Source organism: Schistocerca cancellata, chromosome 1 (assembly GCF_023864275.1).
Source record: "Schistocerca cancellata isolate TAMUIC-IGC-003103 chromosome 1, iqSchCanc2.1, whole genome shotgun sequence".
Classification (NCBI taxonomy): Eukaryota; Metazoa; Arthropoda; class Insecta; order Orthoptera; family Acrididae; genus Schistocerca; species Schistocerca cancellata.
The window spans coordinates 772920334-772933806 of NC_064626.1; the positions used below are offsets into that span (position 1 = coordinate 772920334).

General features: G+C 36.8%; 1 protein-coding gene across 9 annotated transcripts in view; it reads left to right on the top strand.

Moving 5' to 3' along the window:
* The first annotated feature begins 8212 nt into the window (after positions 1-8212).
* Positions 8213-13473, top strand: part of LOC126187198 (broad-complex core protein-like) — a 439455-nt gene continuing 434194 nt past the window's right edge. For all 9 annotated transcript variants that reach the window (XR_007537704.1, XM_049928277.1, XM_049928280.1 and 6 more), the window contains exon 1: positions 8213-8367. The gene's annotated coding sequence lies outside the window, so the exon portion shown is untranslated. The remainder of the gene's footprint in view (positions 8368-13473) is intronic.

The following is a 13473-nucleotide window of genomic DNA, read 5'->3' on the forward strand; positions in this document are numbered from 1 at the left end:
ACAGCCACGCCCCTCCGCGCCGTAACTGTCAACGCCGGGGGCGGTGACCTACACGGAGTCAGCGCGCCGCGCCGAGCGCCGCTCAACAATCACTCCGCACCGCTCACCAAATACAGCATTATTGATTTTTTTTTATGTTCACATAAACTGAATAACATGTCAATGACTTCATTTCGATAAACATTGAACATTTACTATGTATGTCTGTAAGTGATATATCCTAGGACAAGTGACCTTGTAGTGTATCACAAGAATAATAGTGTCACACAGAAAACCTTCCGTTGAACTGTATGTGACTGTGATATTGTGTAATTGTGTAACCGTTTGTGACGAACTGCAAATTTAATTCAAATGAATAACTGCTAAAGAGACAATATTGACCATGAACCAACTGGGATGGCTGGGCTCCGGCACAGTTTTGCCCAGGTTTCCTGTTTGCCTACGCCCAAATGGGGGAGCCATGAACTTATATAACCCTGGGACTAAATAAAAGAGCCATTCCGTAAAATATACAAGTCTATAGAACGTTACTGGCACCATTGTGTCAAAGTCTAAAAAACTCTTTGCCAAATGCTGCCAGGGGGCAATGTAACGTTTCCTGGCAAACTCACGTTATTAAAGAACAAGAGTTTATTTGTACCGTATACGCCGCTCTGGGCAAGTTATATATATCGTAATTATTGAACAAAAATATTACTGAATGTGGTGTAAAAGACATTTGTTATTCTCCTTATATTTTTTGTTGTAATATTTCTCTGTATTTAGGATAGGAATTTTTCTGTATTTATTATGTGATTGTAAAATGTGTCAGTATTTGCGATAGCAGAGATATAAAATGTTGCCAGAAGAGAATAATATCGTCAATTTGCAAAGAAATGTTAATAGTCAGCAATACTATTTAAGCACAATGCATTATGTATTCTTTGGTCTTCTCTGTTCAGAAGTCATTGCGGTAGGACACTGTGAAAGAGTTTTTTTTTACGAATGTGTAGACTTCTTTTGTCTCTGTCTGGACTTAGCCGCCATTAGACGATGCGTTACGAATTAATGTGAGTTGTACTACTGTTTGATCTAAATATATCAGAATTTATCAAATGTGTGAATTATTTATGTAAATTAGCTTGCCCACGTCATCTATAAAATTTCTTTAAGAATTTTTCAGCATTTTTTAGCGGTGTTGCTGGGCTGTGCCGCGACCAACAATAGCAGCGGCGGCACATTTAAAAAAAAAATTATCAAACCCGTAAATCGGGAACAGATGCATAAAAATCAATAGTGAATTAAGAAATTGTTCTTTTTTTTCAGTGATCCTGTGGCTGATAAAATTTGAATTAATTATACGTTTGTGCATTCGTAGGCGGATAGATAATGTTTGTTAACATTGAAATTTAAACAGTTTGGTTCTTTAAAATTAACTCAAATGCATAGTGAAGTTGGTTTGATCAGTGATAAATGTCGGCTTGGCAATAATTAAAACATTTTCTGCTAATAGAGGTAATCTTGTGTTCTATGGCTAGTGCGGGGATAAAATTCAGCAAAAATATTAAAAAAAAAAAACCCACTGCATCTGGAAAGTGTATGCCAAGGCCGAAAGATTTAAAGGACTCAATTCTCAACCTAATATTCTTAACCAGTTCATATGAGTTCACGTAAATATTATTTTTTCTTTAAATATACGTAATTCTTAAGAAAGTAAAAATTTTTATTACCACACGAAAATAAGAGAGTGGTTCTACAACAAAGTTCGCACGAAAGAAAATTAACTTAAAAGCAAAAGATAAAATTTATTATTCTTCTTTAACGAAATTGTGACGACGATTATGTTAAAGCAGCCTTATCGCTGCAGTTTCCCAAGCAGAAAATCTAAAATCTCGTTGTGATGTCCTCATGAAATTTTCTGACAAAACGTAGTTATCACTTGTATTTCTCGTGCCTTACATACTTTTGAGTTTTGATTTTTCGTCATATTTTCATCACAATAAACGCAACACAAGCTCCCAAGCAAATAAGGGGATATGTAGCGTACTTCCTGCACTTACTGAGGTAATGTGTGGACACAAGAACACACTTGTGTAAATGCATTCTTTCGACAAATTTGTGTGTTTGCCCGTTTATTACTGTATGGCTGCAATTGTGCTCGCCGAAAGAGGCTTCTTGTGGACACATCTATAGCATCTATAATTACTGTTGTCATCTATAATTATGACTCATTCCATATTCATACAATTCTCTTGCATACTGTATCAATGGAACACAAATAAATAAATAAAAATAAAAGTGATTATTCCAGAAACTGAGAAAAAATTAAGGGAGGTTAGTCGTTATGTGAAAATTAATTTCCTTTCACCGCTTCATTTGTATTTAATCATGAAATCATCCTCGGACTCTACAAATTTGGGGATATCATAGACATCAGAATCCATTGGAACAGAGATTGTTTTTATAAGTTTCGTATTTTTTGCATCGTCTTTCAACCTGTTTACATGGGGATTCCAAAACCAGATTTCGTAAAACAATTTTCCAATACAGTTTCTGGGTGGTCACGTAAACACTTCAGAATCGATTCTGGAAATCCGCTTCTATGAAATATATGAAAAGAACTATAGTTGACAATTTTCCATTTCTGCGATCGATTTTCGCTCCCATGTAAACGCAACTGGTTTTCTAAAGTGCTTGTTACGTCTTGTTTTCTGAATATTCACTTAATAAGTACTTATTGTGCAGTGAAGGAGAAGTAGAAATATTCGACTGACCATGAAGCTGTCCACCTGTAATGTCTAAGTGAAGAGTATTAGAGTCGACACAGGTGAATAAGTAATAGTGAGTAAAACACATTTAGTGCCACTAACTATGTTTGTACTTCCAGGTAAAATACATTGAACACAACAACCAAGGAACATTTAATTACCTACTCTGAGCATACAATAGTAACAGATGTACTATGCCGCCGTTTCACACGAAATACATTGTTCACACAATTCCAACAACCCCCTTTGAACATATATTTTGTGTTTTGCCTTCACAATATAAACCAAATAATCCCTCAAACTTCTCTTTGCCCAAGAGTTTTGTCAGAAGGTTAGCCAACATCTCTTCTGTGTGCAGGAAATCCATGGCAATGTTCTGTCGCTCTATGTGTTCCCAAATAAAATGGTGCCTTATATCAATATGTTTTGTTCTAGCACTAGTGATATCATTTTAGCTAGGTTAATGACTCCTTTATTGTCACAGAAGATCGTTATATGTTCAACTATTAAATTGGGTTCTATTTCACATATTAATGTTCTTAGCCACAATGCTTCCTGTCTGGTGTAAGACAGCGCCATATAATCGGCCTCTACGGTACTCAATGCAACAGTCTTTCGCTTTTGACAGGACCATGAAATGAGGCCTCCCATTAATTTAAAGCAGCAGCCAGTAGTGGAGTGCCTATCTCCCAATTCACATCCCAGTCTGCATCGCTGTAGCCTTTTAGTTTTGTATTACCTTCTCTATGGTATCTTAATTCGTTGTTTGAAGTTCCTCTTAGGTATCGTAATATCCTTTTCACAACTTTAAAGGGGTTTTTCTCCGGGTCTCTGCAATATCTGATCACCGCATTAGTGGCAAAAGCAATGTCGGGTAATGACATTTGAGACAAATATAACAGACTCCCTACCGCTTCTAAATATGGAACATTTGTATCACATTCCACATCTATCTCATTTATATTTAATTTCGCTCCTACTTCCATTGGATTAGTTATGGGTTTACAATCCCTCATTCCAAATTTCTTTAAGATTTTTTCTGTATATGATGATTGATTTATTCTCAATTCTTGTCTCTGTTCATCCTTAGTAATCTGCATACTTAAATTAACGTTTAACTTCTCCTAAATCATGGACCTTAAACTTGGTTTGCAGATGTTTTTTAAAAATTCTCATTTGACTTTCGTTTTCAGCCAGGATAAAGAAGTCGTCCACCCATATTGCCATTATTATTATCCTTTCTCTTTCACTTTTATTGTATACACTGGGATCTGCCTTAGACTGCTTCATATTCATATTATTAGAGTTTTATGTAGACATCGATTCCAGCAATGCCCACTCTAAGTCCATAACTACTTTTTTGCAAACGCCAAATTCTTTCCTTTTCCGATCTGGTTTTCATAACTTCTCTTGGTGGAATGACGTATATCTCCTCCTCCAATTTCCCATTTAAATATGCTATTTTTACATCCATGTGATGAATTGTTAAATTTCGTTTTGCTGCCAAGGCTAAAAGATATCTCAATGAGGCATACTTGACTACAGGTGAAAAGGTTTTCGTAATCTACCCCCTGTTTTTGCGAAAATCCTTTTATCACAAGTCGTGCTTTATATCTTGGTGATGAATTTTCGGAGCTCTCGAAGTGAATATCCATCTTGCCCGTAATGGCTTCTTATCTGCTGGTATATTTACCCATTCAAAGGTTTTGTTCTGAGATAAAGATTCCAATTCTCTCTTCATCCCTTCTTTAGATTCTTGAGAGGTCGGGCCGCTCATTCCTTCTTCTGCTGGCTCATCATTAAAAGACTGGGTTGCATACATTTCAAAATCCAGATATTCTTCTCGTTTTGGTACACGAGAAGAACACCTTCCAATGTTCTCTTCATTTTGTTCGTCCTCAAACTCATTGTCATCATAAATAGTCTCCATTTGCCTTTGACTATCCTCTTCCTGTTCATCACTTTCTCTTTCTTCACGTAAGGTTTCACCCTTGGAATGAGGTGCAGTTAACTTAGTAGTCTTGCGCTCTTCAGAGTTCTTTCTATTTTCAAAGAATACTACATCTCTGCTTGTAACAATCCTTTTATTCAATGGATCCATTAATCGGTAGTCCTTTGAATTCTCACAAAACCCTTATAAATATTAGGTCAGGTTTCCTTCCTACCCATATTTCATAGGGGTTTTTATTCCTTAATGCTTTTGTAGGTGATCTATTGTTCAAATGTACAACTGTTGATACCGGCTCTGCCCAAAAATCCAGCATCAGTTATTATACTCCTTGCTTTTTCGACAATGGTCCTATTAGCCATCTCAGCAACCCCATTTTGAGATGGGCTGCACCTTATGGTTGTTTGATGCCTGATTCCCATTTTTGCCAGAAGTGTCTTTCATTTCTGGTTAAGATATTCTCTGCCATTATCAGACCTCATGATCTTAACCTTCTTTCCCGTCCACCTTTCGACCATATTACAATATTCCTCAAAAATGTCACTCACTTGGTCTTTGGAACTAAAAAAATAAACATGAACATATCGTGAATAATCATCAAAAAAAGGAGGAAAATAATGGCTTCCACCTATAGATTTGAACTCCATCAAGCCACATACATCTGTTTGGATTAACTGTAAGACATCTGTAGATTTACTTTTACTAGTCTTGAAAGGTAGTCTCGCTCGTTTTCCTTTTATACATATCTCACAAGGGTCCTTGGTTACACTATAATTTTGTATTCCCTTCACCATATTCCTCAATAAAGACATACTCTTTCTATTTAGGTGTCAAAGTCTGTGGTGCCATAAAAAAACCTTCTGCTGAGTATACTTAATGACCAACATTTCTATGTCTACTGTCAATGGTATCCAATTTAAAAATACCCCTTTTATTACTTTCTGTAGTTATAACTTCAGCATTTTCAGTGATTACTCTTGCTCCATGCATGTCAAAAATGACTGTATTTCCCTTCTTGACAATTTCCCCTACAGACAGTTGGTTAGTTGCAACATTTTTTACATAATGAACGTCATGTGCTGTAACCATATTGGGTTCACCATTTACACTTACATGTAGGTCTAGTTTCCCAGCAAATGCACAGATGCACCTGAGTCTAAAATCAATTACAGTTGATGATTATCCACATCTCCAAAAGAATAAAAACATGAAAGTGTCTTACCTTTCTTATTGGTCCCTCTCTCTGGGCTATCAGCAACATATCTCTTTTGTTGCATGTCTGACCTTAGGTTCACTTTTTTTCTGCACTGAGATGCAATATGCCCCTTCTTCTGACATCTATAGCACCTCATTGATTTCTTCTTTTTGTTTTTTGAATAAAGACAACATGCAGTTTCTTTCTCCAATACATGGCAGCTTCAAGTACTCTTTACATCCTGTACGACTTAACACTGTCACCCATGATCGGTATACCTGAGCTTTCCAGCCCCACAATCATAGGCATGTACTTTTCAGGCAGTCCTGTCAACAGTAGTCTCCCTATCCATTCGTCAGCGATCTCAAACCCCATGTTTCTCAGTCGGTTCCACGGGGCTTTTATTTTGTTGACATATTCGTCTACATTCTTGCATTTATCCAGGTGAGTCATAATTAACTCACTTAATAATCCTACTTTCCTTGTAAGACCTCCATCTTCAAATGCACTTTTAATTTTTCCCAGACGTCTTTCGCCATTTCAGCCTTTTCAACGTGAAATAATTCACTGGGCAGCTAGTAATATCAACTTTGAGTTTGCTTTCCTATCCTTACTTGAATAATCCTGATCTGTGGATTTCATTGTCCCATCCACCACATTCCATAGGTCGTCTAAACGTAAATACGCTTCTACTGCTAATTGCCTCGTTGCATAGTTTTCGCGACGCATAAGTCTTACAATCAGCGGAATTTGTGCCGCGTTCGTTTTAACGGTAACTTTCATCTTTCTTGAGGAAAAGAATAATATCGAAGACTAATACAAAAGAGTTGCGTTCATCTTGTAAGGATAACTCGTACTTCACACAAGTGCACTACTTGGAACTTTTCAAATACTTTCTCACTTTTATATAACATATGTACTTATTCCAAATGCATCGCTGGGCCCATAACCTATTGAAGTCGACACAGGTGAATAAGAAATAGTGAGTAAAACACATTTAGTGCCAGTAACTATATTTGCACTTCCAGGTAAAATACATTGAACACAACAACCAAGGAACATTTAATTACATACGTAAAACTCAGAGGGTACAATAATACCAGACAGTCTATTATATTCCACATGATGCACTTCGCCACAGTTTGACGCGAAATATATTGTTCACACAGTTCCAACAAAGAGAAATAACGCCTGTGTTGATTGAATCAGGAAATGGGTCAGGCTAGGCTAGCAAATCTGCTTTAGAGCTAAACATGTAAAGACGACAGCGAAAAACGTTTTCCGAAATTCGGTTTTCGTCTTTACGCATGTAAACGTAGTGAGTGTGCTTAAATTCTATTTTTAGTAGTTGCTGAGGTGCTACTCATACCCCATCACTTCTTTTGTTCACACTTCAGGCTTTCACTTCTTGTGTTTTCAAGCAAGATGAATATTCGTTCATAGGTTTCATATACACTTTTCAAAAATTTTTGGCTTATTGTTCTGTTTTCATACTCCGAAATTTACGGTATCTTTTTCGTTACAGAAACATGATCGGAGACCTATTATCCAATACGTGTCGCTGAGTGCAACACATCTCGAATTGTTGTTCAAATAATCTTCAGAAGCAATATACCACGCGACTTTTTTCTTTGCCTGTATCACATAGAAATTTCAGCTTACTTCCTTCAATCGACATACATTGTTGCACAGAAATCGTTTCACAGCCTAACCTCAACACGTTGCAGAATAATGCCACAGAGTATACAAAGCAAAGTCATAGAGGTGTTATTACACTTCGTGCAGCACACTTTGCCGCACGCACAGTCATATAAGAAATTTACTGTTCGTATGAAGTAACTTATTGTTCTTAGTTCTGGTCTATTCAAGCAACTCAAATTGTTTAATTTTGTAAGAAATTTGTATTCCTTCTTACTAGCTTTTTTCAGTGTAGTATTGAGTAAATGTAGATCTGATTGCAAATGTTACATAATAGCATAAAATAATACAAACAAAAAAAATCTATGTTAAGGCCACCACATATTAAATTATTAGGGAACTTAGAGCTGTAGAGTCTAGTTTTGAAATCAATATTTTGCCAAGGACTGCTTCCTTATTTTGCATTCGTTATCTGGATAAGATATGATAAAATAATTGCCGCAAGATCAATAACTCCATATGTCCCAGACGAACAACGTGCCACAGTGCGGCACATTGTCACTTGATGCCCCAGTGCGCACGAAATTCTAAACATAAACGCGACGAAAAGCGTACGAGCAGAGCAAACACGGAGCACAAGCTTCTACGTCATCGTAGCTACGCATGCGCAGTAATGCCCGTTTTCTGGCGCTCTCTGGCAACTGCTCAAACGAACATGTACTATTCAATTTTATGATGTTCGATCCCATGGAACAATCGATATTTTCGATTGTTTATGTGGTTGTACCGATTGCCACTCCGTGTGTTTATAGGTGGGAGAGTTCGATTGGTAGTTCGAGGTACATATAACATTAATGTCGTTAGTAGTATTGTTTTTGGTGATGTATCCTTATTTTGACCACTCTTTGCCTTGTTTGTTTACATATTTGTACGTAGCCAGTACGATCACAGAAAGGGCAGGGTTGAGAAGTTTCAGCATTGAACAGAATATGTTTTTGACGTTTCGACGCCGGTATCATTTTATTCAATTTTTTCTCAAAACGACGTATCAACAGAATGGATTCATAATTCAACTAACAACTTTTGATGATGTGATGAAGACCAATGGAATGTTGAGACATCATTTTCCTATTTAAGTGCAGGTTTTTGGTGTAATTGTTTTACGTAGTAAAAGAGATGTAACTAAATAAGTATTTCGAACTAATTTTCTAAGCATTTATATTATTAAACAACGTCTTGGCAATAATTATTGTACACTAGAGATAAAACGAATGAAGGACACTAGTTTAAACAGACTGGTTTATATTTTGGGCTCGGTGGAGGCTTCAGCCTTCATCTGGCAATCCTGATTTAGGTTTACCGTGATTCTTGAAAATTGCTTTAGGCAAATGCTGGGATGGTTACTACGGAAGGGCCGTGGCCGACTACGTGCCCCATTATTGTCAAACTAAACGAAGTATGTAAATGCATGTATATATGAATTGCATTATTTTGCCTGTTCCTAAATTGTAATACCAAGATATGCCCAATACCCTTGTAAAAATGAACTGCATATGAATAAAACTATTACCACTATTGCTGCTGCTTCTGCGACAGAATGTCATGATAATTAGAGCAGTGGATTTTCATTGCTTGATCTCTCATTCATGCACTTGGTTACATATATCCCCTACTTCCAACACATCTCCATTATAGCTGCAAACTACTGCTACTACTACTACTATTGATACACATGAGGAAATTATCATAACAAGAATACAGTAAAATTTGAAATAAATAACTGTGATAATACATTCTGTACTCAATTTGATAACCTCTGTGTGCCTAATAAGTGCTTAGACTTTTTCTTTTATAAATATAGTAATTAAAAAATTGCATTAAACATTTTGGTTACACTTCATACCTAAGAGCTTTGTTACTTAGCAGTTCCATTTTTTGCTGCTGCAGTAGAAATTCAACGTTTTGGTGTGAATCCATCACTGACTGGCATTGTACCCCATTTGGTCATAAGGAGCAGAATTTGTGGGACCAGTTTTTAAATTCAGGTTCTTGTTTTTCGTTAGGAGATATGCTTTTCTTATTCATCTTGTCATATATCTTTCTAATTTTATACTTTTTCAGACTTTGCATGCTGCAATCTTTGTTATCACTTAGGTAATATTCCGGAGCAACATTAGGTTTATCATCTTGCAACAGATGTCCACAGTAAGAATATGAGGGTGCCCAAATACCTTTCCCATTCTTTATTTTATGAGCTTTTCAAATGAAATAAAATGAGGAAATGGGTACATGTATTTCTGTATCTTCTCCTTAGAGTAGCTTCCGGTTATCAGTGTCAGTAACTGTACCTTCTCAGTACAGATAGCAGTATTTAGGTTTTGAAACCACACATCACTTTTTGTGCACATATCACAATCACCAGATTCTGCACCAAGTCCATCTACATTATACAGTTCACAAGATTTTCAAAATGTTTCTTCTGTAAAACTTGTTTCAATTTAATTAACTTTTCTTTTTATATACTGTTTTCTTCTTGTGCCACTTACCTTTCCTGGACATTTAAAAGGGGGGGGGGGCTACAGCAGAAATGCTAGGCCTAACATTCAAGTATAAACATCTTCAGTATCTTCTTCAGTTTCACATTTGGGTGGTGGTGTTCATTCAGACGGGTTGTCACTAAATTTCTTCTTGTAGTGAGTGCAGAAATTCCTGCACAGTGAATACCATCACAATGGATACCGTTACTTGAGGGCCAAGATATTTTTGCAATACCTCTTGACACATTTCTAACAACTGTGATGTGTTTTTCACTTTCCTTAAACACCACCTTCTTCTATCATTTTTTCATAGTCCACACACACCTCACTCTCACTACCATATTTCTTCACTGACATGGTATCTAACAAAAAGTTCAAACCAAACACAAAGCTCGATGCACAATGGTTTATGTGCAAGCTCTCACTAGTTTGTTATAAATGGAAGGGCACTGCAAACAGTATTGCCAACAAGCATATATTACACTAGAAATTCAGTGATGCGAAATGTGCAGAATGTAGAAAATTTTTTAACAATGTTCACAGAAAAATATTTCCCGCTGTGTTTGGACTTACAACTAACATCCAACCAATCAATATTTTGTGTAATTCTCAAAAGTTTTTGGATGGGGGTTTTCGAGTAAATAATTCGTAAACTCTCCTAAAAATGCAATTTTTTCACATTTTTAGTATTAAATATTCACATAATACAGATAGTGAGCAGAGAAGATACTGTTTAAAATTACATCAGTAGCATCTGGTAATATGAAAAAATATAGTATTCTGTGACTTTCCAAATAAGAAAAAAAAAAAATTTTAAGTGAAAAAATTTACTTAAATTTTGTTCTTCAATTTGTGATTTAAAGGAAGCCCATAAGTGTGCACATGTTGACTACATTTCAATGCACTAGGAGGGAGCTTTAATGCAAAACATCTGCCAGGTCTCCGGTACTTGTGGTTTATTAGTTATATTTTCTTTTGTTCTCTACTGTTTTAAAAGTTATTTACAAAATATACATTTTTCAAAGGACCACACCATTTATGAAAACTGAGATAAAATGAAAATACTTTACTTCTTAAAACTTGTGATATAGAGGTCTAATATCAATTTTTTACAGTGAAGTTCGTGACCACGAATTGACATGATCTGTATGATTTAGAGATGAAATCACTGTTGTACTACTTCAGCCATCCCAGAACAATTTTGTCAGGGTTCTTTATATCTAATAGAATAAAAGAAAGTCAGGGGAGACAAATCTGGGCTGTAACATTGTTGGGATAGTTTTGTCATCTTGTATATGTTGCAGTGCCTCTCTCACAACTAATAATATTTGAGTACGTACATTGTGAAGATGGAGCAGCTTGTTGTTAAGGATCTATCTTATCCTCAAATACCCAAACATTTTTACACTTTTACTTTTGTGGACCACACTTTTTGCGAGAAGACGACGCCAGTTTCTGTCTTGATGTGCTTATGCAAGCCTTTTTTTTTATCATGTGGAGAACTTGTGTACCACTCTGTATTTTACAATTTGAATTTTGGGCCATACCCAAAAATCCAAGTGGGATTTTATTGTCACAGTTGCGACAGTTGCACTATGCTTTTTGATGGTCAGAAGCACTCAATAGTGCCAAAAAATAAAACAGAACAAAACCATACAAAACACAATATAAGATCATGGTATCCCAGTCTCCAATCTCTCAACCCTAGACTGTGATACCAATACCGTCCCCTCCCCTGCCTCACAACTAAAGGAAGCCAGTACCCAAGTCTCCAGCTCATCTATGTAGATCAATCCTGATCCAGAATACCACACAACTACAAAAGCTGGCATCCCAGCCTCCAGTTCACCTGTCTGGCTCAACCTAAGACCAGGATACCAATAAACCCTCCCCACTACTACAAAAGCTGGTATCTTAATCTCCAGTTCATCTGTACAGCTCAACCCTAGACAGTATACCAATAACCTCACCCCCCATCTACAAAAGCTGGTATCCCCCTCTCCAGTGCACCTATGTAAGTCAACCCTAGAGTAAAATCCACTTATGGTGGCGGTGGTTTTCTGTTGTGTGTTTCACTTGGTAGCTGTGAGTGCAATGAGTGATGGGAAGTGAAAATGTTTAATGATGAGTCAGATAGGACAAGATGGCGGAACTCTTGAGAAATTAGTTTTTGATGAACATTGTAAGTAGATCAGTGTTTTTAAATGAAATCATGGGGGAAGGTAGGTGAATCAATGTTTTTTAATGGAATGCGAGATGGTAAGTGGCTCAATGATTTTAAGTAAATGATGGGAGAAGGTTCATGGATCAATGTTTGTTAATTACATCATTGGACAAGGTAGGTGGAACAATGTTTTGATGGGAGAAGGTAAATGGGTCAATGTTTATTAATAACAGTCACATGTTCGATATATTAATAAGCATTGATCCACCTATATTCTCCCATGATTTACTTAAAAACACTGATCCATTTAATCAGTGGTTATGCAGGCATCTGAGAACACAGTTTAAATTTTAAGACAGGTTCTATTTTATGTTACAACATTCTGTACAAAATATTCCAGTGTGCCACCACATAATTTTGTATGCTCCACATTATGATGACTATATAACGCTAAATGGCACAATAACATAACTCACAAACACATCACCACCACATAATTAAACTGCTAAAGCATGCTGCCTCATCATACACTGTGCTCTCTACGACATTTCACTGCCCCTCCAAAATAAAATACCACAGCTTGATGACGTCACCCAACACATCAGGGCACAGCACATCTGCGTCACGGGTTAAAGCGGACGTAGTATCATAAACCAAGTATACCTAGCAACAGCTTGTATGGGGGAAGCTTGCCTAAAAAGGTAGCAAAGTAGATTTTGGGCATACTTTGTTGTGGGATACTGCCTGTCTGCTTTGATCCATGACGTTGCACACTGTGCTCTCTACGACATTTCACTGCCCCTCCAAAATAAAATACCACAGCTTGATGACGTCACCCAACACATCAGGGCACAGCACATCTGCGTCACGGGTTAAAGCGGACGTAGTATCATAAACCAAGTATACCTAGCAACAGCTTGTATGGGGGAAGCTTGCCTAAAAAGGTAGCAAAGTAGATTTTGGGCATACTTTGTTGTGGGATACTGCCTGTCTGCTTTGATCCATGACGTAATTGCACTATGACCAATGTGTTGTGTGATTAAAAACTTGACCCACTTACGACGATTATTGAAAACTGTTTTCTCATGGTTTCCAACATCTTGTCCTATCCAACTCCTCATTTGTCATGTTCACTTCCCATTACTCAGTGCGCATACAGTTAGCAACTGCAACACATTGGAAAAGACACCTTCACTGTAAGTGGACTTTTACTCTATGTTTGAGCTATATAGGTGAACTGGAGA